The 23,394-nt window shown below is 37.5% G+C and overlaps 1 protein-coding gene and 1 non-coding gene across 2 annotated transcripts in view; one reads left to right on the plus strand and one right to left on the minus strand.

Annotated features, from left to right (window-relative positions):
* The window catches only part of CSMD1 (CUB and Sushi multiple domains 1), a 2,052,675-nt gene that overhangs the window by 541,190 nt on the left and 1,488,091 nt on the right, over window positions 1-23,394 (minus strand). The gene's annotated exons all lie outside the window — the stretch shown is intronic.
* Window positions 4,924-5,025, plus strand: LOC112834872 (U6 spliceosomal RNA). The gene has a single exon (XR_003211051.1). It is a non-coding gene; the product is annotated as a U6 spliceosomal RNA (small nuclear RNA).

Raw genomic sequence — 23,394 nt, forward strand, 5'->3', positions numbered from 1 at the left:
TGAACATAATAATAAAAATTTTAAAAAATAAAGAAAAAAAGGATATATAACATTCTGAAAATAAGAGTCCCTGGCCCTTTATTACAAAAGAAAAGGGAAAGAAAATACCTATAGAACATGATGGAAAACTCAAGTCGTGTCAAGCTACCTTGAGAATCCAATGGACAATTTTCCCTAATCAAACCGTTAGAAAATGATTTCCTTTAAATCAGCCACAATCACGTCACGCTCATATGGTAACTCTTCTGTTCTACATACCTTGTTCCTAGACTGAGAACCCATCTTCTAAATCTTCCTTATATACATATATGAAACAAAATAGTGCTGTACTCTGGTGATTCCTGTTGTGTATAGCACAGTGCTTTCTTCTAAGTGGACTTTTCCCTGGTTTGAGTTATTTGTAAACTTGTTTACTGCAGACAGAGGTCTCCCACTTGGAAATTAAGCTGAATTGCAGGTGGCACAATGATGGCTTACTCTTAAGAAAAATGCCTTCACCCAATGTTTCAGAGTTATTAAACTCTGAATTTTAACGAACATCTCCTGATTTAACTTACATACAAAGCAACTCTCTCATTTGACAACACAGCAGAGGGAGTTAATTAAATTAGGTACTAACAGTTTTTGTTATAAATACCTGGAGATTTTGCCTCACACTGGTGCTATACACTGAATCTCCTTAAAAACAAAAGGTCTTATTTTTTAGACACAGCTTAACATCATTTTTTAAAGTTGAAATTTGTTCCTAATCATCTACTTCTGTATCTGTGCATGCGTATTATTTATTTTACTTTGCCCCATATCCTTTTAAGAAAATCAACCAGACTTTTTTATTCCCTATAGAAACTCCTTTAGAGTTATATTAGTATGAAGCATTTCAGTCCTAAGGGTTCTGACTGACCTTAACATCCATACTTAGCCCTTATTGATCAACTAATATTTGTCAGGTACTGTCTAAGTTCTTTAGTATTATTTATTTTTCTTTTTTCTTCAGCTTTATTGAGATATAATTGGCACAAAAATCTGCACATAATTAATGCATACAATTCAACGAGTTTGGTCATAGACATACTCTCATGTTACTATCACCGCAATCAAAGTAATAAGCATTTCCATCACTTCCAAAAGTATCCTTGTGCCCACCCCCCCTTCTTTGCAGGAAAAACACTTAACATGAGATCTATCCTCTTAATAAATTTTTAAGTGCCCAATATTTTATTGTTAACTACAGGAACTATGGTGTACAGCAAATCTCTGAAACATACTCATCTTGTATATCCATAATTTTATACCCATTGAACAAGAATTGTCCATGTTGTCCTCCCCCAGCCCATGATAATCATCATCAAATTGTCTACTTCTATACCTTTGAATATTTTAGATGCCTCATTTAGGAGGAATCATGCATTATTTACAACAGCCAAAATATGGAAACAAACTAAAGGTGCATGGGCAGATGAATGACTCATTTACTAAAGATGACACAGTCTATCCATACAACAAAATATTATTCAGCCTCAAAAGAGAAGGAAATCCTTCCGTTTGCAGCAACATGGATGGAACTGGAAGACATTATGTTAAGTTTGTCAGTCACTTTAGTTCTTTAGCATTATTTTTTCGCTCACAACTCTGAAGGTAAGTATTCCATTCTGATTTCATTCCACAAATACTTTTGAGCATCTGCTATGTTCCAAACAAAGTTCCAGGATTGGCTATAAAATAGTGAATGAAACAGACACAGCCCCTGCCCTTACTTGTCTTCTAGTGCAGTGTCAGAAGCAACACACAAATCAATGACTGTTTGCATGTCCCATGGTGGCAGTAACGTGGAGAAACACCAATCTGGGGTAATGGGTATAGAAGAAAGGAAGGTGTTTGCTCCCAGACAAGGCTGAACACAGATCTACAGCACATGGCAAGTAAGCCTGCACATATCTGAGAGGAGATCATTTCAGACAAAGAAGGCAAAAGGACTGAGACAGAGAGTGTGCTTGACATGTTTGAGAAACTACAAGGACACTGATGAGCTGGGGCAGTGTGGAGTGGGAGCAGCAGGGCATGAGATCAAGGAGTGATGGGGGAGGTTTACACAGAGCCTTGAAGAACATCATTAGGACTTTTGATTTTTTACTGAGACAGATGACAAGTTACTGGAAGGTTTTGAGTGAAAGAGTGATGTACAGAATTTAAAAAGAATCACTCCAGGGGCACCTGGGTGGCTCAGTCAGTTAAGTGTCTGCCTTCAGCTCAGGTCATGATCTCAGGGTCCTGGGATTGAGCCTTGCCTCGGGCTCTCTGCTCAGCAGGGAGTCTGCTTCTCCCTCTGCCTGCCTCTCTCTCTCTCTCTGACAGATAAATAAATAAAAATCTTTAAAAAAATAAAAATAAAAAGAATCACTCCAGTTTCTGTGTTGATAATAAACTGAACAAGGGCAAAAACAAAAGTAAGAAAATCAGTTAGGAGAGAATTGCAATAATTCAGGCAAGACATGATGGTTGCTGAGACCTCTATTGTGATTAATAGGAGAGGTGGTGGAAGGTTGGATACTGCCTATGATGAGTAGAGTATATATAGAGAGTATATCTATATAGATATATAGATATAGATAGATAGATGTTGAGTATGAGAGATAGAGTAGAGTTAGAAATAACTATAAAGTGTTTTAGCTTAAGGAGCTGAAAGACAAATTACCAAGAAGATGTTAGGAACAGGTTTTGGAGAGAAAATATAGGTCTGTTTTGGACGTTATGTTTGAAATGCCTACTGAACATGTAAATGGAGATGTCAAGTAGACAATTAGATGTATGCATGTGGAGTTCAGAGGAGAAATCTGACTAAAGAAATTTTTGGAAAAGGTCAACCTATAGACTATAGGATTTCAAGCTACAAGACAGAGTGAATATCAATGGGGAAAAGAGCAGATCTTGAGATATCCAATATTCAAGGGTGAGGGACACTAAGTGGCATCAGTAAAGGCACTGAGGAGGCAAGAGTAACCAGGATGAGAACCATCAAATGGTGTCCAAGTCGGCAATGAAGGCAGTGTTGAGAGAGGAAGACGTGATCAGCTGTGTCAAGTGCTATGGACAGGTCAAGGTGTACAACTGAGTATGGATCAGCAAATCTGACTACATGGCCATAGACTGTGGACCTGCCTAGAGTTAGTTTGGAGCAGTATGGTGAAAAGGGCAGGAGCTTAACTAGACTGGGCTCAAGAAAGACAGGGAAGGGTTGGACATAGGTAATATAACCAACTTTTAAAATAGTTTTTTTTCCTAAAGAGAAAGAAACAATTTCAAGAAGAGAGTGCCCAGAAATGTACTAGTCCAAGATGTCCTAGTTAGTAAAATATAAATATGGATATCTTTGTGAATCAGTATCACTTTATATGTAATCTGAAAGTATTTAAAATATCTGACTTCTCTCCTCTCATATGTCACCTTAATTCTTCCTTATTTTTCCTTTTCCTCTCTCAGAGAAATTTATCAAGGTAGTATAAAGTTAATTTCAATAAATAAATAAATAGGGGCACCTGGGTGGCTCAGTGTTAAGCGTCTGCCTTCGGCTCAGGTCATGATCCCAGGGTCCTGGGATCGAGCCACACATCGGGCTCCTTGCTCCACGGAAAGCCTGCTTCTCCCTCTCCCACTCCCCCTGCTTGTGTTCCTGAGCTCGCTCTCTCTCTCTGTCAAATAAATAAAATATTAAAATAAATAAATAAATAAGTTAATTTCAAAATATAGTATTCTGTGAAAATGATCTTTGCCTAAGACCTTAACTTTTAACAAACCCTAGTAAATTATCTCTCACTTGTTACTTATAATAGGCTATAGTGAATGGCCCCATTCCTAGCACATGGTAGCAGATAAAATATTGCATGTATGTATATGTACATATATGTTAATATTTATGTATTTTTAAATATTTTAAAGATTTATTTATTTGAGAGAGAGAGAGAGAGTGGGCAGCAGTGGCGAGGGACAGAGAGAGTCTTAAGCAGACTTTGTGCTCAGTGTGCAGCCCAACCCAGGGTTCTCTCTCATTACCTGAGCTGACGCCAAGTGTCAGAGCCTACTCCACTATGCCAGTGAGAAAGCTGGTCTTAAGGATTTTCAAGTGCCCTTTGTCCTTAGTATTCTATATCTATTTAGTAAAAGTACATATTTTTTCCTGGTATTTAATAATCCTTTTACAAAGAAAAATCCGTGAAACATAAATAGCTATTTTTATCAGAAAAAAATATCCTCATGAATTTATAAATCAAAATGGATTAGCCTCACATTTAACAACATAATATTTAAATCATTCTGGCAGAACAGACTACATAGCTGCATTCCTTAATTAAAAAAACTTATTCAACAATGGAGAGTTATTTTTTTAAAAATTGTATTTATTCATTTGAGAGAGAGAGAGAGAGACAGAGAGAGCGCAATCTGGGGGAGAGGCAGAGGGAGAGGGAGAAGCATACTCCCCGCTGAGCTGGGAGCCCTACACAGGGCTCTATCCCAGGGCCTGGAGATCAGATGCTATCCCAGACCCGAAGGGAGATGCTTAATCATCTGAGCCACCCAGGCACCCCTGCAGAGTTATTTTTTATTGAAAGTTTTATTTATTTGTTTGAGAGAGAGAGTGTGTGTGTGCACTCATGAGTGGGAGTAGGGGCAGAGGAAGAGATTCTTCAAGAAGACTCCCTGCTGAGTGTGGAGTCCTACACAGGACTCAATCTCATGACCCATGAGATCATGACCTGAGCTGAAACCAGGAATCGGACACTGGTTAAGTGTCTGAGCCACTTAAATGCCCCAACAATGGAGAGTTATATATAGTGATAGAAAGCACACACACACACACACACACACACACACACACACACACATACTTAATTTATAAGCACACTATGTTGTATTTTTATCATTTGGTGCATGCTTTAGCAGCATATTTACTAAAATTGGAAGAGTCAAGAGAAGACTAGCATGGCCCTTAAACAGGATAACATGCACATCCATGAAATGTCCCATATTTTCTTAATGAACAAAACAAGAAGCTTGACAAGAAACTACCAATCATCAAAACAAAACCAACAAACAAATAACAAAAACTCCTAGAGTTGAAATGTACAATAATTGAACTAAATAATTCAATAGTTTCGAAGTAGACAACGAGATAGAAGAAACAATCAGAAATTTGAAAGATAGGACATTGGAAATTACCCAATCAGAGGGAAAAAAAAGAAAAAAAAAAGAGTGAAGAAAGCCTATGGAAATTATGGGTCACAGTAAAAAGAAAAAAAATTCACATGGAAATTCCAGGAGAAAATAAAGAGAATGGGCCAGAAAGTATATTTAGAGCAATAATGCCCAAAAGGTTCCTGAACCTGAGGAGACAAATGGACATCTAGATCCATGAGGCTCAACAGACCCCAAATAGATTGAATCTGAATAAGGTTACCCCAAGACACATTATAAGTACATTGTCAAAGTCAGAAGAGAAAGGAGGGGAGTTACATATAAGGCAACTCCCATGAGAACAAACTGAGCCCAAAGTTAGCAGAGGAAGGAAATAATAAAAAATATTTAAAGAGCAGAGGTAAATTAAATAGAGAACAGAAAAACAATAGAAAAGATTAACCAAACTAGGAGTTGGTTCTTTGAAAAGATAAACTAAATTGACGCTTAGCTAGACTAACAAAGGAAAAAAAAAAAGAAAGAAAAAGGACCCAAATGAACAAAATTACAAATGAAAGAGGAGAAATTACAACTGATACTACATAAATATGAAGGATCATAAGAGGTTAGTATGAACAGTTATACAGTAACAAGCTGGACAACCCAGAAGAAATGGAAAAATACATAGAATCCTACAACTTACAAGACTGAATCAGGAAGAAATTGAAAATCTTAACAGACTGATGTTAATAAGGAGACTGAATCAATAATCTAAAATCTCCCAACAAAGAAAAGACCAGGACCATATAGCTTCACTGGTGAATTTTACCAAACATTTAAAGAAGAATTAACATCAATCTGTTTGAAACTCTTCCAAAAAACTAAAGAGGAGATGGATAAAACCAGAAAAGCACACTCCTAGAAAAGAAAACTAGACATCTTATATATTTGGATTAAAAATTTTGCTTGTTAAAAGCTGGTAGCATCACAATCCTGGACTTCAAGCTCTATTACAAAGCTGTCATCATCAAGACAGTATGGTACTGGCACAAAAACAGACACATTCTGTTTTTGAGACAAATTTTCTCCATTCTATTCCATTCTGATCAATGGAACAGAATAGAGAGCCCAACAATGGACTCTCAACTCTATGGTCAACTAATCTTCGACAAAGCAGGAAGGAATGTCCAGTGGATAAAAGACAGTCTCTTCAAAAAATGGTGTTGGGAAAATTGGACAGCCATATGCAGAAGAATGAAACTGGACCATTTCCTTGCACCACACAAAAAAATAGACCCAACAGTGTTGAAAGACCTAAGTGTGAGACAGGAGTCCATCAAAATCCTAGAGGAGAACACAGGCAGCAACCTCTTCGACCTCAGCTGCAGCAACTTCTTCCTGGAAACATTGCCAAAGGCAAGGGAAGCAAGGGCAAAAGTGAACTATTGGGAGTTCATCAAGATAAAAATCTTTTGCACAGCAAAGGAAACAGTAGACAAAACCAAAAGACAACCGACAGAATGGGAGAAGATATTTGCAAATGACATATCAGATAAAGGGTTAGTATCTAAAAATCTATGAAGAACTTATCAAACTCAACACCCAAATAACAAATAATCCAATCAAGAAATGGACAGAAGACGTGAACAGACATTTCTGCAAAGAAGACATCCAAATGACCAACAGACACATGAAAAAATGCTCAACATCACTTGTAGGGAAATACAAATCAAAACCAAAATGAGATACCACCTCACACCAGTCAGAATAGCTAAAATTCACAAGTCAGGAAAGGACAGATGTTGGCGGGGATGTGGAGAAAGGGGAACCTTCCTACACTGTTGGTGGGAATGCAAGCTGGTGCAGCCACTCTGGAAAACAGTATGGAGGTGCCTCAAAAAGTTGAAAATAGAGCTACCCTACGACCCAGCTATTGCACCACTGGGTATTTACCCCAAAGATACAAATGTAGTGATTTGAAGGGGCACCTGCACCCCAATGTTTATAGCAGTAATGTCCACAACAGCCAAACTATGGAAAGAGCCAGAAGAGCCAGAAGTCCATTGACAGATGAATGGATAAAGATGTGACACACACACACACACACACACACACACACACACACACACACACACTAGAATACTACTCAGCCATCAAAAAAAAAATGAAATCTTGCCACTTGCAATGACATGGATGGAATTAAAGGGTGTTATGCTAATCGACATAAGCCAGTCAGAGAAAGACAATCATCATATGATCTTGCCAATGTGTGGAATTTAAGAAACAAACAGAAGATCATAGGGGAAGAGAGGAAAAAAATAAAACAAGACAAAATCAGAGAGGGAGACAAACCATGAGAGACTTTTAAGCACAGGAAACCAACTGAGGGTTGCTGGAGTGGAGGAGGGGAGGGGGATGGGGTCACTGGGGGATGGACACCAAAGGAGGGCACATGACGTAATGAGCACTGGGTGTTATATAAGACTGATGAATCACTGACCTCTACCTCTGAAACCAATAACACATTATGTGTTAATTGAATTTAAATAAAAATTTAGAAAGTGCTTATTAGATAATCTTGTTTTCTGATTAAGGTACAGATAGTCTCAGATTTTAATGGTTTTCAATTCAATATGTGACTATAAATTCGCCTCCAAAAAGTTGGAATTAATTTTTCCATAGAAGCAACACTCAGCGATGGTTGGGTTCCCGGACAAGTCCTCACAGGGCATTGTAATTCACAGACAACTTACTGGGTGCATACTAGAACCAACAGTATTCCAGACTGTGCTTTCTGTATTGCACACTTGTTTCTCTCGGAAAAACATACTCCTTAGTTTTAATGGGAAATGCCTCAAGAAATTTCAACTCCAGTAAGCAAGCCAATATCTTCCCCTAAACTTCCATATTTATGCCATTGTTCAGTTATGAATGAGGGGCTTTATTTGTTGTTAAGGAGCCCAGTAGATTCAAAAGCAAAAGACTGATGAATTCTGGAATCAGTGGCTGGGAAATCCCAGTTACAGGCAGAAGAGCAGGAGCTCTGTTTTGTGGTTGCCAAAATGGTAGTTCTGAGCCAGGGGATGCCAGGAGAAACCTAATACTTCCGCTACAGCATAAATATATTTCATAGTATCTAATTTTTTTTTTTACAACGTCATTTCGGTGCACTCAAAGAAAGGTTTAAATAAATGATCTCTCCCCCTTACTCCCACCTGCAGCATCCTATTAGTTTCACCTCCTAAGTAACTCTCAAATCTATATCTTCCTTTTGACTCTCACTTAATTCATTTGAATTACTAGCATATCTTGCTTGGAACTGTTCAATACCTGGGTTTCCCTTAATTGGCAACCACAGGAGGTGGTTTTGTGAGAGACTGCTGTTTTGAACTTTACCTACCTCATGATGCTAATGCTCAGGGTGATGAACACTGAATGAGAGATCCATTAGTGATTCTGTAGTGGAGGTACCCCAGATTAGTGCAGAGTAAGACTGTCTTCATTTGCTCAAATCTACTCTTGATTTCTGACATGAGGCTGGAAGGCTGCTAATAAATAGAGAGCCATATTGACGGTGTCCCCTTTCTTTCTGAATTATCTCCCCAAACTTCCCTTAACAAGTTGCTGAGTGGCTCATAAAGGTAAATAAAATCCACTTTGCAATAAATTATTAAAACAAAAATTTCATTGTGAAGAAGAAATTTTTACGCACCATCACCCAACTGGCCTCATCAAACACTGATGTTGCTGTATATATTGTAAAGGGTAAAGTGTTCGGATTGACAGGTAAATGTTACTGTGAAGTTTTTATATTTTCCCTACCTGTTCATTTAGTTATGTGTGACACCCTGTAGTTTTATAATTTATTACTACTGATTTCATGCGCACATATCTGATGGACCAAAGTGGCAATTTCTAAAGATGAGCTGTGAAGTAAAGAGAAATTTTCTAGGTGTATAGACAATTCTGATAAGGTTAGTGATAAAGAATTACAATCTTTTGAATCATTTCACTGCACTAACATCACATGAAACACAAAAGGAATTTTGTCTTTACAATGAAAGCCACTTGTCATGGGTTTTACATGGGGAATTGGAGTTGTCCCATTCACTCATTCACTGTGCATTGCAAGTGGAAAACGACTTACAAATGAAGCACTGGTTTTGGCAAAACTGAAGACACTTAACTGCAAATCACAGCCACTCAATGTGTAATGTGCTGATTATTTTAAACAGCTACTGGAATCTTATATAGAGTAAAGCTTTTGCTGAGAAGCAAAAAGTCACATTGGTGAAAAGGCTCGGGAAGCAAGTCATTTAGTAGCAGAATTTATTGACCAGAAAAGGCAAAGTCAAACAGTTGGTAAAACCTTAGTAACAAGGCATGAACAATTATAGTGAGTAAATAGTGAGAATTCCAAGATCAGATGCAATATGAGGCTCTGGAATGGCTCTACTCTCCACAGCACCATCAGTCAACACATTGATGACGAGTCCCTGATACCAAGAAAGTCTTCTATGAAATAGTTTCTCCATCAAGTTAGCAGTCAAAAGATCTACTAACAAATAAAAATGGTGGTAAAATTTAAGAAAAATAAATGTTCTGCTATAAATAGGTGCTTTAAAAAGGCAAAGACTAAGATGTATTTAATGATTTGTTTTCCTGCCCAGAAACAAAAGATCTTGGAGAAATGGTGTTAGCATCTGTACAGATGATACCTGTCAGTTGTTGACCTCACAGAAGGTTTTGCCTCTATTGCTGAAACAAACAACAAGGAAAAACAAACAAACAAAAACCCTAATGCTTGCACAACACTTTATTTGCTTCACAGTGAGGTACTTTGTAAAAAGCTTTTGGACAATGCTACAAGAAATAATTAACTTTGTAGGATAAAGACAAGTTTCAGAATGTTTCAAGACTGTGGACACATAGACAAAGAGCATCATGGACAAGAAGAAAGCTGCAGAGATTAGTGTTATCAGTTAATTTTCATCAAGTGAATCTGTTGAATAGGTTTCCTCAGCCCCATGGAGAAAGTGATTAGGTCGTAAGTGATATTTTGAATTTAAAAGGAAATGGGAACATTGGAGAAACCATGATGCAAAGGAAAGTTCTGAACTGTTTCCAGGGCTGCTTGGGTTTAGGACAGGGAAGGCTATCAAACACCTCCTGTGTTTTTCAAATCTCCTTGGAAGAACTGCAAAATGGGATCCCCTACTATATCCCCCTGTTCACAGAAGTGGGCAGCTGGGTGAGGAACCCTCTCTTTGAATCTTCTGTTCAGCTAGAGAGCTGGACTTTGAGAGAAGAGGAACAATGTTGTGAGCTGTGATCTGGTACCATTACCCCGGTCCAAGTTCTCGGGATCTGAGAAAGAGGAATATCCTCCTGTATTTAAGAAAGCAGGAACCCCTTGGCTGCAATGTGAATTTCTTCCATGTCTGAGCAAGGTTATTGTTTTCAAACATTAGGAATGAAGACAGAAACTCTTCTTTCAATAAAAAAAATGAAATCCATCATGAATTTACCTTAGTCTAAGGTATAGGCTTCATTGAGCCTTGCAAGTTCAGAAAACTGACTTTATTATCACTCCTAGAGGGTATCCATTACTCAATATTAAATTCACATTCACTATCTTATGACCTTGATGTTTAAACTCAAAATGCAGACTTATTAACAGATGACAAATACAGCTGTCTTCAGAAGTACCAGAAGATTCTGTGTCTACTGCTGTTTCTCTCAGTAGGCAAGTATACAGATAATACTCAAAATGTTGTATTATGACCATATGATCAGAACTAGAAGAGTAAAGTTAACTCACTGTTTAAGTCATCAAGATGAAATTACCTGAAACATTTGCTGACCAGACTAATACTCCCCCATACGGATCCATGCTGCCAAAGTTTACCGCTGGGCTTTCTTTGCATTTCCGTAACAGGGCATAGTAAGTTCTGATTGACCCAGTCTTCCATCAGATAAATTAATATGTTCAATCTGGCAACTTGTGAATCTTAGAAGCTAAGAAATTTCTGTGGGCAGTACTGCCAACTGGTTAAAAGCACCGGCTTTGGAGTCAAATGCTCTGAGTTCATTAACTGGCCTTGAAATTTCTAAGATATTTGATGTGGTATTAAATCTTTCTGAATGAGTTTCCTTTCATGTAAATTGGAATGACAAAAAGTACCATTGATATTAAGTGGCTAGAGGCGAATGCATAAGGGAGTAGGAATCAGTAGGGCCTCACTGCAGTGAAAAAATTTGGGGTCAGTAAATTGTGGAAAAGTCCACTCTTTTACCTAAATAAAAGAAAGTGCCTCTGATATTATATGATTCGGGAAAAAAAGTCTGTATGTAAAATACAGTTTGGTTCTTACATTGTTTATTAACCTTTTCTGAAAAACCATTACTTTTTTCTGAAGCCACTTACTCTAAATTTTTAGCAATAGAACATGTTTAGAATATAGATCTCTTTGATGGTAAACCAATATTCTGCCTTTAAGAAATCTGAGTTGTACACATATGTAACTACATTATATTCAAGGAGGGCATAAGAAATAATTGTCTTGCTTGCAAACTAATTATTTAAGGTTTATAGACTGCCATTTTTCTTACTGATGTAAATTATATTGGTGCCTCCTTAGCCAGAAATAAAGTGGCAAAGAATTAAAAAAAAAATGAAATCCATGTATGCTTACAGAATTTTAAACTGAGAACATAATATTGTGCAAAAACAGGCACAATTTTCACATGAAAGCGATACATTTGATTTTGTTTATACTTATAAAAATCTTATTTCTTAGGTGTATATAGATTTTTAAGAGAACAAGAGGCCAACAGTTGCGTATTTTTCAATTGTTGTGCATATATCCATGTCTGATCATATCCTGCAGTAAGAAGATATTTTTTTAAAGCTTCTATAAAATTGTATTTTAGGTTCTATTCTATTCTTACTGATTTACTATTTAGATAGTAACTTTACTATTTCATATTATTAATAAACTTGAGTTTGTGAATAATATAATTTAAATATATTTACTACCTTTAAGTCAAACCCACTGAGCCTATTTTTATGAAAAAAAGAAATAATTTCTATTTTGTCTTCAACCAGTTATTTAACAGAAATGTATTATGTTTCTCTTGTAGGTGTTTAACGTTTATGATAATAATAGAAGAAAATTAAGTGGAAGAAATGTAAACAGAGTTTTTCTTCATTTTATTTTATAGAGTTGGACAAAAAGTCATTTTGTTGTTGTTGTTTTAAAAACAGAAAATTAGGGGTGCCTGGGTGGCTCAGTCATTAAGTGTCTGCCTTTAGCTTGGGTCATGATCCCAGGATCCTGGGATCGAGCCCTGCATCGGGCTCCCTGCTCAGCGGGAAGCTCGCTTCTCCCTCTCCCACTCCCCCTGCTTGTGTTCCTTCTCTCACTGTGTCTCTCTCTGTCAAATAAATAAATAAAATCTTAAAAAAAAAAGAACAAGAAAGGAAAAGTCTGAAGAGAAGAAAGGCACATGACAATATTGGTCAAAGGGAACAAATTTTTGTTATGCAAGATGAATCATTCTGGAGATCCAATGTATAGCATTTTGACTATGGTAATGATACTGTATTGTACACTTGAAATTTGCCAAAAGGGTAGATCTTATTTACTCTCATAATTAAGGTAACTCAATTAACTTAATTTAAAAGAAAAGGTAACTATATGAGGTGATAAACATGTCACTCAGCTTGATTATGGTAATCACAATGTTTACATATATCAAAACATCATGTTTTATATCTGAAAACTATAGAATTTTTTGTCAAATATACCTCAATAAAACTGGAAAAAACTCTGTAGAAATGTGTACTATTACTGTGAATAAACAAATATTAGCTATATAATCATAATATGTTGACTTCATGATTACTGAATGTCATTGTTATAATAAATTTCATTTTTCAGTTCAATCCTGCCATGACAACCTCTAGCAATTGTATTCTAAAATAAAGCCGCATAAGTTTTACATTTTGGAAGAAGACGTAGACGAAGATGAAGGAGGAGAAGGAGAAAGAGAAGGAGGAAGGGGAGAAACAGGAGGAGTGGGAGAAAGGCACATATTGAAAGTGGTAGGAAACACCCTGAAAACCATCCTGACTAGTTTAATACGAAGTCTGAGTCAGGCACAGTACCACTAATGGATCCTTGGTGAGTGTGTGCTATAAACACGCTTGGGTTCAGGAACATGACAGCTGGAGCAAAGCAGGCTGGAGTCTGGAGAAGGGCCAGAGCTGGGAGGGCAGGGAGCTCACTGCTGCAGTGACCCAGTGCTGAGGTGAAGACAGGTCCGAAAAAACGGAAGGGCTTAGAATCGAAAATAGGGAGGACTAAGTAACCCCACACCCGCTGCATGATGAGGACCTGAAGTCATGACTCCCACTTGGTCAGTCAAAAGACTAACCGACCAGTCCGTAGAAATGGCCAATGGATGGCAGCACCTAGGTTTTGTTGTGTTGGTTAGGGTTGTTATCTTAGTCTAGTTACATTAACTGGGACAATTGAAGGCTTCAGAACATCCACAGATGGAAAATATTATGAGAAAGTAAATCCACAAGAGGAATGGAAGTGATTTGAACAGTCTATCAAGAGAGCCAGACCTAGGAAAACTGAAAGATCTACATGAGTAGCCAGAGAAAATGGGACGCCAACCAACTAACTGTTAGGATAACTTCAGCAGAAAATACTCTGCCAGTATTTTCCTAACAAGTGGTAGAGGAAGCAGTGGGGGCTGGAACCATTGAGGGAAGAACCCCAAGTGCCTATGGTGTGATCAGAAGAGCCATGAGGAATGGTGGGTATGGGAGAGCAATCTGGAGGCAGGCAGTGCTCAGGGAGGTCCTTGGGCAAAGCTGTCAGGAATGGGCCTCAGGGTCCATGAAGGAGCCTCAACAAGCGTCATGGACTATGAGTAAAGTCTGAGCAGAAGCCAGCAGAGGGTGCAGAAATGCATCAGAGGGAATGGAGGAAAAGAGGAGAGCTTTAGTGAAAAGTGCTGGTTAATCAGGGTAGGGTGTGTGGTTGGGGTGCAGAACCAAGTGAGAGAATATGGTGAGTTTTCCAATGCAGAGCTGCATGGAGGTTTTCATTTCATTCTAGAGACATAGCAGAGTCCATCTGGGGTGGTAAATGAAGATCAGGATGCCGTCTCTGAGGATTTAGCTAAATACTCCCAAGGACACATCTCCAATGAGGGTGTGAGGAGGCAGGCTGAGCTCTCGCAGGGCATGAGGGCAGAGAGGCAAAGTGTGGGCACCTAATGATTTAGGCTGGATGCATGAGCTTCATTTTAAAAAGCCCCCATCTGAAAGAATTCAGTAAAAGCTTGCTTCACTGAAGATTTTACATATTTCTTGCTTGTCTTCCTGAATCCTGCATCAAGATAAACTCATTTTACATATAAATTTTAAATATCTATATCTATCTATATATATATACACTAGCTTCTGAGGACTTTTAATTCAAGTGTGAGGTTGTTTTCTTTTTCCAAATGTGTCAATCATAATTTTAATTTTCTTTTCATTTTTCATTCAATTATTTATATACATATGTTTATATATACACAAATATATATATATATATTAAGATGCACAAGTTTGGTGTCAGATATTTCTCCATGAAATATATGTAGTTCAGCATTTTAATCATTGTATCTATTTAGGGCTCTGCAAGTCAGTCAAATGTGATATTAAAACTGCTTCCATAGGGGTGCCTGGGTGGCTCAGTTGTTAAGCGTCTGCCTTCGGCTCAGGTCATGATCCCAGGGTCCTGGGATCGAGCCCCGCATCGGGCTCCCTGCTCAGTGGGAAGCCTGCTTCTCCCTCTTCCACTCCCTCTGCTTGTGTTCCCTCTCTCGCTATCTCTCTCCCTGTCAAATAAATAAATAAAATCTTAATAAAAAACTTCTTCCATAAAGCAAATATTTGAATGGGTCATTTTCTCCCAATGTTAATGGGAGAGTGTTAAAACTGGTGATTTTAATTCTGACCAAGGACAAATAAAGTCAGATATGAATGTAGCTAACAAAGTTGTGCTCTAGATGTTTTAAAACCTGTATTTTTCCATATATGCGCTTATTACATAAGACTTCTCACAATACCTGAAAGCACAAGACATTGGAACTATTCAGAATTATAAATGCCCTCTGTGGAATTTATAAACATGAAATATTTAATTAAGAACAGTTTTGTTCACCATGTAAGAAATTAGAAGTGATCCTGTGAGATAATCTAATGGCTTCAGTCATCTAGAAAAATGTGTCATATGAAATACAAGCCTTTCTCTCAACAACAAAAATTCCCTATTACAAATAAGCTCAAAATCACTTCACTGACTTCAAGGAAGCCACATGGGTGATAGCTGTTTCCTGTTAAGAAAATAATAATAATTTGCATTTCTCCTTTGTAAGCACCTTAAAAGGAAGGTGTTCCTGTTCCACCTCAGAGATATATTGTTTCAAGTACAGCTGCTCAGCATCTGACCATGGAGAGATGGCCAGAGGGTACCAATCCGTGGGCTGCCCTTCTCCCCTCCACTGCCAGGGGCCTACTTAGCACTGTTGACAGCTATCAACACACTTCACACTTCATCGGAAACCCTCAAAAACAATTACCAGGTCATTAACACAGTCTTTCAAATACACACGTCAAACCATCACTTAGAGGATTGTGAAGACAAGCAGAACACAGTATCCAGACCTTCGGAATATTCTTGTTTTACGTCTGCATATTGGATGAGAACCACTGAGTGACTGTCAACAAACAGGTCAGCTAGTGTAGAGCATTGTGCTATGGGAAAACCTACTGCTTGCAAAATATTAACCACAACTGAGCTTAACAATGACAAATGCACCTTTCATGTTGTATGTGTGACGTTCTGAAGAAAACCATATTTTGTTACCTGGAAACATATTAGTACAATATATTTAGCTATTTTTAGGACCCCATATAATATGTGGGATTGGTGACCTGGAGATAGCTATATAATATTAAAAAACAAAACAAAACTTTAGTTGTGGCACAACCTTCTCTGCCTCCCCAGCAATATAAAACAATAAAATGCTTGGTCATTATTACAGCCATTTATTCAAAATCATCTATTGTTTCTCATAATAGGCCATCCACTGTGCAAGAGAGTGGAAATGCAAAGATGTCATATACATAGGCTTGCTTGCAAAAGATAATTTAAGTAATTTATTTCATTCAAATTTAAGATTTCTAAGATGCAACTTTACTTTTTGTACCATTAAAAATAAAAAAACAAAAAACTCTTAGAAATAAGATGCAATGGTTACTTTTAGCTTTCAGCAAGTTAGGAATTGGTCATACAAAGCTATTACTGTTTGGGGAATTTTTCCTGTATTTTGGGAGGTTTGACCATTTCTCCTGCTTCTGCTGAAAGACGTGGTCAGACGCTCCAAGAAATGCTTGGCGTATGCAGGTAATCTTTTTACAACTACAGATAGTAAAATAAAATAGAGTTTCTTCTACTTGTGGTTATTTTTCCCTTTGTCCTCTTATAGGGTAACATAGGTCCTGATTTACCAGGATAATTACAGTTTTGGGCCCTTTCCAGTATAATTATTAATACATTACCCTTTAAAAGAGTTTTGGTTCAGTTAATAAATTATATGGTCAATCCATTAATTAGTTTGTCGGTTTACAAGAAAGTATAGAATTTCTGCCATGAATCCGACGATGGATATTGCTTCAATAATTCAATAATACCGCATTTTCATCCTGATACCCTGTTTTTGTTCAGGGAGTCTGACAAGGCACACAAGCGTGCAACAGTACAATACTTTCAAGATCTGAGAGTTTAGTAGCACGGCTGGGGAAATAAGCTTGCAGAAGCAAGTGGCAAAATGGGAGTGGAATGGTGTCAGATGCCCTGCCATGAAAGACGGATCTCATGAAAAGGACCTTTTCCCATGGATTGTAGAGAATTATTGAGGATATAAGGCTAAAGAACAACAGAGTCATGTTTTACCTTTGTTCTCATTGCTGTAGAAATGTGGGCAACAAGGCACTGTGGTGGGAGTTTCCATGAACACAAGTTTAGCACAAGATACATATTTGGGCAATAAGTATCAAAATTAAGAATGCATGTAAATTATTACTGTAATTCTAATTCAAGGACTTTAACCTGCCGAAATAGTTGCTGAGACAGTGAACATAAAGATGTCTGTAGAAGCACTGTTTATGATTATGGAGAATGGGTGCAGTCTGAATACCTGTTTAAAAGAAGAGGCTGATAGAATAAAATACTCTGCACCTATTAAAAAAATAGTAAGTTATATCTGGAGATGTATATACTCTGCATCTACTAAAAATGAATTATATATGGATATATATTATATATATGTAATGCAGTATATTATAAAGTAACAAAGCAATCTGTAAAATTGTGGCATAATATCTAAAATTAAAAGATGCCATTAAGAAGAACAAGAAGAAGGAGGAAGGAAGGAAATAAAAGAAAACCATGTCCTTGTGTATGTGTTTGTGGTTTAGAAACATAGATACAAAAGTCTTAAAAAAAGTATGCGGCAACAGTTAGCACTGATCATTTTGGGGACTGAAACATTTAGTTTCTTCACTTTATGCTTTCTGGTTATCTGTGTCATTTGATTTGTTAAACAGTGATCACATATTCATTTTATTATATGCACATTTATACACATATTTAGTTTTTAGCAAAGATACTTCCCATTTATTGTGGAAGATAAGTTAGGAAGCTGGGGAATGGAACAAGACAAACAGCTGAGCTTTCTCACGGCAATACACACTGTAAGCTAAAACAAGAGGCTGACCTAGAGTAGTTGGTTGCGAGAACAGTGGGAAATGGAAAAGGGAGAGTGAATCCAGAAGATACTTAGGGGTGAAGGAAAGATGCTCAACTAGAGGAGGCAGAGGAGGGAAAGTGTCTAGAATAAAGTTAACTGTCTGGATTGCACAACAATATGAGGAACTCAGAGAAAGGCTGTAGGAGAGGTAGCAAATTGGTGAGGAAGAGAGAACTAATTTTCTATATATCTGTCCACTTTAAGGGCTGTTAGGATGCCCCATAAATGCCCTGGGACCAACTGGACTTATCGCACTGTGTTCAGGTAAGTTGATTAGATAACCGATCACTGATCGGAGAAGAATCCTTGAAGCAATGGAAGGCAAGAAAAAAAGAATAAGAGGCAATCCTATAATCGTAACATTAGTAACTTAGAGGCATTCCCATACATGTTCATTCATCTGATAAATGCAGAAATACCATCAGGTTCTCTATTATCTTCATTATTAAGATTATTTGGCAAATGAGGAAACTGATAGAGAGCTTTTATGTCTTTCCAAAACCACACAGCTAGGAAATGGACAAAGGTTGGAGCCCGGGGCTTTAAGTAATGCATCTGGTTCTCCTTCCACCATACCACTGCCCTGCAAGACCCCAGAATCATGTGTTTGGGGAGAGACAATCCCCAAATCATAACTGTCTCTTAAGGTGAATGGGAGAAGAAAAGGAAGTAAAGAAAGGCCAGAGAAAATGGGAAATGAGCTGGAAGGATGATAGCAACAACTCGCTAGAGAGTTCTGTTAGCTTTGAGTGTCCTCAGGCAACAGTGGATTTCTCTCAAGGTATACTTTAGTGGAAATCAGTGGACCATCATGGGCCTAGCATCCCTGCAAAGGAACATTTTGCTATGTGCCTCCTTCATTTGACTTTATCTAGCTAATGGGTTATTGGCTGATTTTCTATCTCTTCCTTCTGTAGTGGTATCTCCATGCAAGCAGAGATTTTAACTGCTCTGTTCACCACTCTTTGGCAATTATCAACAGTATGTGACTTAAATGAATGAATAAGTTTTGTATTCTTTTTTCTATTTGTATAATTATTAATGCACTTAAATAAGAAAAGCACTGAAAAGAAGAAAAATGCAAAAGAAAATGTGTTTAGATGCAGAGTCCTTAATACATATTAAAAGGCAAAAAAAGTGACCACTTCTAAGATACGTAAACCTAAGTGGGAAAAGAAAACTAGTTAGTTCTGCCTCCTTTTCTCATAAAACACACACACACACACACACACACACACAACTCATAGAAAACAAAACAGAAACAAAAAACTTCCACCTTTCTGCCATAAGGACTAAGATTCGTTCTTTCAAGCAAATTCTGGACATACAATTATTGAAGTCTCCTCTCGTAAAGCCACGTTTATGTAACAACAACAACAACAACAACAACAACAAGCCCTCAGTAAATTCTGTGGACTTTCCTCACAGTAGTGTTACCTGGGTATTTTACTCTTCGCCATTTCTATAAATAAGCCCTATTCCAGCCTAGATCTTGACTCACATCAAGTAAAGCATTGGTGGATCTTTTGTCTACAGTCTGTCTTTTTAACTTTTTACTGTGGTCTGAACATTACTTACTGACAGATTAGTCATTCTAAAGATGCTGTCTCCCTCGTGTATGTGTGTATATGTATATATTCACATATACATGAGTGTACAGAAATGTGCGTGTAATTCATGTTTTGGCTTAATATGCAAGCAAACCAAAAGTGCAGACCTTGTTTCCTATTTTATTCTGGAGTACCAAGAAGAGATGATAAAAATAACTTCATTTGGTTTAAGAAGGCACTAATTGGGGTGTTGAGAGAAAAATCAAATTAATGGGAAGAAGGAAATGTAGGCTTCCTTGTGTCAGGAAAGAAAGGATGCCAAGAAGGGCATCCACAGAGGCTCAAGAAGGAAAGAGTCTCAGGAGCCAAACTCAGTTCATGAACAAGGTACAAGTAGGAAACAAGGTAATGGGGATGGTAACGGAATGCTGCCACAGAGAGATGAACATATTGGAGAGTGGACAGGGATGAAATAGTGAGTCAGTAACAAGATTCATGATGATGGCCAACAAGCACTAAGGGAGCACGTCCTGTGCCAAGAAGGAAGGCTGGCAAGCAACCTGACTTTCTGCAGAGGTGTTCTGTGATCCAGAAGACAACTGATGGGGCCATTAAATAGAACACATCATGGCTCTGGATGGGAAAGATGTCTGTGACAGAAAGGATAGAGATACTCAGTATACTGTCACCACCAATAATCACGTAACTAATTGTCTCTCTACCAATCTGGGAATCCCTAATGGGTAAATATAACCTACTGAACTGTATCTTCTCAAATTCCATTTCAAAACACCATAAACTATTACACATAATATTTAGTTCTACCTTAATTTTAAAATAATTTGAATGCAAATGAATGCCTTTTTTATACCTGTATGAATTTGTTACTTCAAATTATGTGAAAAATCTCCTGAGTAATAAAAGTTAATGCTCCTTCCCCAAAAAGGGATCTGATACACAGTTGTAATTTCTTTTTTTTTTTTTAAGATTTTATTTATTTATTTGACAGAGAGAGAGAGAGACAGCGAGAGAGGGAACACAAGCAGGGGCAGTGGGAAAGGGAGAAGCAGGCTTCCCGCCGAGCAGGGAGCCCGATGTGGGGCTCAATCCCAGGACCCTGGGACCATGACCTGAGCCGAAGGCAGACGCTTAACCAACTGAGCCACCCTGGTGCCCCCACAGTTGTACTTTCTTACAAGCAACAAATTTAAAGCAACTTTTTAAATTTTTTTCTTTGGACAGGAAGAGTTGTGCATTAAATAAAAGGTGTAATGTAAATGTATAAATTGTTGTAAATTACCTACTCCTTAAATACCTCTCAAATTCATCTTATCTTCTCCAATCCTGACACCATTTTCCTGACATAAGCTCATATAATCTTTCATAATTATAACAAAGTCCTGATGTTTCCTGCTTCCAGTCACGTGCCCTTCAAATCTGTCCACCTGACTCTTGGCAAAGTGATGTCTCCAAGACAGACACACTGCAATGCCATTCTTTTCCTCTGTTTCCTGACCCCCCCTTGTCATTAGCACAAAATCTAAATGCTTTAACTATCCTTCAGTGTCTCATTTATGTCTTTTTAAATGTAGTCTTTAATAATTGTAATGAAGAAGAGAGGGAAGGAGGAAGGAGGAAGGAGGGGAGGGGGAGGGCAGGGAGGGACTGAGCATTTTCCAGATGTTCTAGGTGCTTCACGCTGATGACATATTCTTCACAAGGGCTTTCCCCAGCATCTAACCAAGCTGGAACCCTGACTGCAGATTTTCACCCTCCATAACTGTGAGAAATAATTTTCTTTGTTTATAAGGTACACCATCTGTGGCATTTTGTTACAGTAGCCCAAACAAAGTTCAAATGCTTAAAATCTTTGAAATTCTCAGAGTTTAACATCAACAAAAATACTCTCTAAGAAGCTCAAACTAAAATTAGGTACTGAAATTATGTCACCACAGAATGCGCTTGAAATATAAATGTATCTATGTGTATACATATGAAGATGTAGACACACACCCACATATCCATGTATGGATGCTAGGGAAAGCTATGTTTAATCTTTCCAATGGAAACCATATGGATGAACTTCTCAGAGCATTTGCTTATAATTCCTCTAATCTGTAATAACTCATGCACCATATATTACTTTCTCAAGAATTTGGTCATACATGGGCACCTGGGTGACTCAGTAGGTTAAGCGTCTGCCTTTGGCTCAGGTCATGACCCCAGGGTCCTGGGATCGAGTCCTATATTGGGCTCCCTGCTCAGCGGGGAGTCTGCTTCTACCTCTCCCTCCATCTGCCACTCTGCCTACTTGTGCTCTCTCTCTCTCTCTGTCAAATAAATAAATAAAATCTTAAAAAAATAGAATTTGGTCATACATGTTATCATGAGTTTTACCTGAGAAAGCTGAATTATTGAATATATATACAATGAAATACATTAATAAATATCTAATTAGTGAATTAATTTTTATTGACCCTCTGCTAGACTAGTATGGCAGGAGGAGTTGCACTTGGGTGTTTAGAAATCTGCTTCTCCGCTGGATTGAGTCTTCTTGAGGGAATTTTCTTTTAGATTTATTTATTTATATTACAGAGAGAGCAAGCAAGGGTGAGCATGGAGAAAGAGAGAGGGGGAGGGAGAATCTTTTTTTTATTATTATTTTTTATTATGTTATGTTAATCACCATACATTACATCATTAGTTTTTTGTTGTTTTTTATTTTTTAAATTTTATTATGTTATGTTAATCACCATACATTACATCATTAGTTTTTGATGTAGTGTTCCATGATTCATTGTTTGTGCATAACACCCAGTGCTCCATGCAGAACGTGCCCTCTTTAATACCCTTCACCAGGCTAAGCCATCCCCCACCCCCCTCCCCTCTAGAACCCTCAGTTTGTTTCTCAGAGTCCATCGTCTCTTGTGGTTCGTCTCCCGCTCCGATTTCTCCCCCTTTATTTTTCCCTTCCTGCTAACTTAAGTAGACTCTATGCCCAGCCCTGAGCCAGATGCAGGGCTTGATCCCAGGACACTGAGATAAGGACCTGAGCTGAAGCCAAGAGTTGGATGCTCAACCCACTGCACCACCCAGACTCCCCAAGGAAATTTTTTTTTAACTTTCTACCTAGAACATACTACATAGCAGGTTCTCCCAATATATATGTATATATAAAATATATATGTTTAACAATGATTAGTTATAATTAATATGCTATTTAATACATAATCTGTTAGCAAATATATTATATTAATATATATTCAATAATAATGTACAATGTATTGATATAATTAAGAAAATTATATATTTATATATATTTATGAATAGATTTCTGATAGTCTTTTTAAGTTGAAATCCCACAATATGACAAATTGTGATATTCATGACCCAGCTTCCTATGGTAATTATCTTGTACAAGCAAGTTTATGTTAATGCTTTGTATACATGGACACATGTCACTTGATTATATAATAGAGCAAAAATAAGACCAGGGAAGTCTATAAATCGTTGGGAGGATTAACATTTCAACCAAAGAAGTGCTTGCTAACTAATCTCCAATTGACATTGGAAATTGATTTTAGCTTTCTATTCTGTCTTATTTCTTAAAAGTTTGCAAATCAAGTCAAACATACAGATTGAGGTATAAGAGCACTTCTTATCTAGAATTCTGTGTTAATGCTTCTAGCAAGAGTCATTGTCTGGACACCTTTATATAACTGTTCTTCTCTCTTATGCTCAATATGTAATATACCTTCAACACCATGTGCTTAATCGGAAAACCCCCTTATTTGGAATG

Source organism: Callorhinus ursinus, unplaced genomic scaffold, assembly GCF_003265705.2.
Source record: "Callorhinus ursinus isolate GAN/ISIS: 27379988/994484 unplaced genomic scaffold, GSC_fseal_2.0 scaffold17, whole genome shotgun sequence".
Taxonomy (NCBI): Eukaryota; Metazoa; Chordata; class Mammalia; order Carnivora; family Otariidae; genus Callorhinus; species Callorhinus ursinus.